Below are 4,777 nucleotides of genomic sequence, written 5' to 3'. Positions count from 1 at the left end.
TTTCTCTTCTAGGAGATTTAGTGTCTCTGTTTTAATGTTTAGATCTTTATTCCACTTTGACTTGAGCTTAATGCATGGTGATACACCTTGATCAAGTTTTAGTTTTTGGCATGTAGAGTTAGTTTTTCCAGCACCATTTCTTAAAGAGTATATCTATACACCAGTATGCATGTTTGGGCCCTTTGTAGAAATTCAGGTGACTGAGTGTGTTTGGGAAGGCCTTTGCATCTTCTAATCTATTCCATTCATCTTCAGGTCTATTTTGTTTCCAGTACAAGGATCATTTTATCACAGTAGCTTTGTAGTATAATTTCAAGTCATGAATTGTAATGCCTCCTGCCTTGTCTTTGTTGCACAAGATTGCCTTTTCCATTCTTGGTCTCTTCTGATTGCAAATAAATTTTAAAAATGATTTCTCTAAGTCTGTGAAGTATGTTGGTAGAAGTTTTATAGAAATTGCATTAAATCAGTATAGCAAATTTAGGAGTATGGCTTTCTTCACAATGATGGTTCTTCCTATCCAGGAGCATGGAATAGCTTTCCATTTTCTGAAATCCTCTACAATCTCTTATTTCAGAGAACTATAATTTTTCATGAAAAGATCTTTGACTTCTTTGGTTAGATGAATTCCAAGGCATTTCATTCTCCTCAGTGCTATTTTAAAACGTTTATTTTCTCTAATTTCCCTCTCAGTGTGTTTGTTGTCTGTGTAGGGGAATGCTATTGACTTCTGGGTATTGACTTTGTATTTTGCTATGCTATTGAATTTGTGTATTAATTCTAGTAGCTTCTTGGTGGAGTTTTTTAGGTCTTCCAAGTAAAGTATCATGTCATATTCAAATAATGATAATTTAATTTCTTCTTTCCCTATTCTTATTTCTTTTATTTCTCTCGTGCCTAATGGCTCTAGCTAATGATTCCACGACTATATTGAATAGGAGGTGTGATAGAGGACATCTTTGTCTTGTACCAGATCTGAGAGTAAAAGATTTCAGGGTTTCCCCATTTAGAATTATGTTAGCCATTGTGTTGTCACAGATGGCTTTTATCAAATTGAAGTAGAGGCCATCTATCCCAATTTTCTCTAGGAATTTGAGCATGAATGAGTTTTGAATATTGTCAAAAGCCTTTTCTGCATCGATTGAGATGATTGTGTGGTTTTTAGATTTCACTTTACTGATATAGTGCATTACTTTTATAGATTTGTATATATTGAAACATCCTTGCCTACCTGGGATGAATCATACCTGGTCATTATGTATAATCTTCTTGATGACTTGCTGTATTCTATTTGCTAGGATTTTATTGAGGATTTTTGCATATATGTTCATCAGGGAGTTTGGCCTGTAGTTCTCTTTTTCAGTGCTTCTTTCCCTCGTTTTGGTTTCAGTATAATACTTTCCTCCAGGAATGATTGTCAGAAGAATGCTTCCTTTTCACTTTTGTTGAAGAGTTTGAGGAGTATTGGGATAATGTCTTCCATAAATTTCTTGTAGAATCCTGTTGTGAAACCATCAGAGCCTGGACTCTTCTTTGTTGGTAGACATTTCATTACATTTCGTATTTCACTGGCTGTTACTGAGTTGTTGAGAGTTGTTGTGTTTTCTTGATTCAGTTTTGGTAATTTGTACCTTTCTAGGAATCTGTCCATTTCTTCTGTGTCTTCTATTCTGTGACAGTAAAGTTTTTCAAAGTAGCTATTGACAATCTTTTGAATTTCCACTAGGTTTGTGGTAGGTAAGTCCTTTTCTTTCCTTATAGCTTGTATTTGAATTTTTTTCTTTCCTCTTTTTGATAAGGTTAGCTAGGGGCTTATCAATTTTATTTAATCTTTCAAAGGACCAGCTTTTTGTTTCATTAATTCTTTGAACTGTTTTCTTCATCTCAATTGAATTAATTTCTGCTCTAATCTTTATGATTTATTCCCTTTTTTGGGTTCTTGGTTGGGTTTGCTTTTCCTTTTCTGGATGTTGGAGGTGCATCATTACAGTGTTTATTTATTCCTGTTCTGTTTTCCTAATGTGTCAGTTTATGGCTATGAATTTCCCTCTGAGAACTGCTTTCATCACATCCCATAAGTTCCAATAAGTTGTGCTTGAATTTTAATTGAATTATAGATATTGTTGAATTTCTTGTTTAATTTCATTTGTGACACATTGGTTGCTGTGTAGGGTGTTGTTTAATTTCCATGAATTTATGAGGTTTTTCTCTTGTCTTGTCTCATTTATTTCCCATTTCATTGCACTGTGGTCAGATACTATTCATGTGATAATTTCTGATTTCTTACACATACATAAGCATGACTGATGAACCAGTATGTGGTCTATTTTAGAATATGACCCATTTGCAGCTGAATAAAAGGTATATATTCAGCTGTCACTTGGTTGAACACGCTGTATATATCCACTAAGTCCATTTGTTCCAAGTTCTGGTTCAGTTTTGCTAATTCTTTGCTAATTTTTTATTATCTTGACCTGTCTTTTTGGGATAAGGGAGTGTTAAGGTCTCTTGTTAAAACAGTGGTATTGGATAGTAGATATTTCATGTCCATTAAGATTTATCTCATACAGTTGGGTGCTCCTGTGTTTGGTGCATACATGTTTATGAGTGTTACCTCTTCTTTTTGAATTTTCACCCTGACCAGTATATTATGGCCTTCTTTATTTTGTTTGATCATTCTTGATTTGAAGTTGAGACTGTCTGAGAATAAGATTGCTACCCCTGCTTTTCTCTGAGGTGCTGGGGCATGTAATATTGTTTTTCATCCTTTGGCTCTCAGCCTATGAATTTCTTTTTGAGTTAAGTGTGTTTCTTTTATATAGCATATTGTTGAAATTTGTTTCCTAATCCACTGTGCCAGCCTATTTCTTTTTTTTTCTTTTCAAAGTTTTATTGATAAACATATAGCAATGAGACAGTTTCAAATCAAATCGAAAGTACAGTTTCAACAAATAATACACTGCATACATTCTTCTCAGTGGTTAATTGCTGTACAAGATGCAGACTTGTGATCCTACTTACAAACACCATTAGAAAAAATCATTCTATTCATTAAGAGAATGCAACTATATATCTATCCCAACCACTTTGAATACACAGATACAAAATGGACATTCATAGTTATACCCCAATTTTTTTTAAGTTCCGTTGTTGACAGCCTATTTCTTTTAATTGATGAATTGAGTACATTTACATTGATGGTTATGGTTGAGATGTATTGATTATGATCCACTTGTTATTTACCTGCTGTTGTTTACTCCTTTTTCTCCTGTGTTAGTTGTTTGCCCTATTTAGTGGGTTCCTTTGATTCTTGTTTTGGAGTTCTGACCATATTTTCCCTCTCTAGAACATATTTTAGCAGTTTGTGTAGTATTGTCTCTGTCATCATGAAATTCTTCAGTTGTTCTTTTTCACGGAATTATTTCTCTTCTTCATCAAACTTGAAACAGAGTTTTGCAGGGTGTAGTAGTCTCCATTAGAATTTTTTTTTTATATCCAAAATGTGTTTATTGGGATGGCTTCCCATTCATCTTGATTGAGGGTACTGATAGTGCTGCTTCCTCCTGAAGGAACATCCTTCTGTGAGCCTTGCTTTCCCTCCTGTAGGCTGGCACAGGTCAGTGGAGCAGCCAACACACAGAACTACTGTCTGTGCATGCCTAAAGACCGTAGTGATTTTATAGCATCCTCAGCACTTCACATCCATGAAGTAGGAATTGGGGCTCTGCACCAAGCGTTTCTTCTTGTGCTTCCTCTTCTGCTCCTCCAGAGAGGGATGAAGGAGATGTTTTGCGAGAGGCATGTTCTCATGGGGAGTTCGTCACGCCGGAAAGTTGGAATTATTTTTTCATAAAGCACTTGAAGTATTCTACTCTTTGCTCTTCATGCCTTCTTGGATTGTGAAGAGAAATCTGCCATTATTCTAATGGGTTTTCCTTTAAATGTGATCTGTTTCTTTTCTCCAGTGGTTTTCAGTATATACTTCTTGTGCTGGATTTCTGGGATCTTGACTATTATATGTCTCTGTGTGTTTTTCATTGAATTGAAGTTATATATGGAGTTCTGTAGGCTTCAGTTACCTGAATGTCAATTTGTTTCCCCATATTTGGGAAGTTTTCTCCTATTACTTTTGCCCATATTTTTTATTGTCATTTGTATTGTCTCCTTCTTTCTCACTGATGCCCATTAATCACGTTGTTCATCGTTGCATCATCTTACAGGTTATGAATTTTTTTTTCCTGCATCCTAGTTGTTTTTAAGAGATCTTTTCCTACTTTTTCACTAACAGTGACAGCATCTTCAAGATCTAAAACTCTGTCTTCACTTTCACTCAAATGATTTTGCCTGCTTGTAACTGAAATTTCAAGTTCTCTATATCTCTTTGACTCTGCTTCATGAAATCTATTTCTTGCCTGTTTTGCTCATTTAAGGAATCTGTCAATTTTATAATGTCCTCCATTGTTTTATCAGTGTCTTCTTTTTTCCATAATTTTATTGATAAACAAATAGCAATGAGAGAGTTTCGTATCAAATTGGTAGGATGGTTTCAATAATTAGCACATTTCATACATTCCTCCCAGTGGTTAATTCCTGCAAAAGATGCTGACATGATATCCTATCTACAAATACCATTACAACAAATCCCTCTCTTCATTAAGAGAATGTAAATATATATCTATCCTAACCACGTTGAATACACAGATACAAAATGGACATTCATCTGTATACCCTTTTTTGGTTAAGTTCCGTTATTTGAATATTATAGGTGTGTTAACTC

General features: G+C 34.7%; 1 pseudogene; it reads right to left on the bottom strand.

Annotated features, from left to right (window-relative positions):
- Nucleotides 1-3,526: 3,526 nt before the first annotated feature.
- On the bottom strand, nucleotides 3,527-3,802 carry LOC105743370 (annotated as a pseudogene).
- Nucleotides 3,803-4,777: the final 975 nt, after the last annotated feature.

This window comes from Octodon degus, unplaced genomic scaffold (assembly GCF_000260255.1).
Source record: "Octodon degus isolate 3935 unplaced genomic scaffold, OctDeg1.0 scaffold00120, whole genome shotgun sequence".
NCBI lineage: Eukaryota > Metazoa > Chordata > Mammalia > Rodentia > Octodontidae > Octodon > Octodon degus.
Note: the sequence above shows the minus strand (reverse complement) of the source record. Positions and strands in the feature narration are given on the sequence as shown.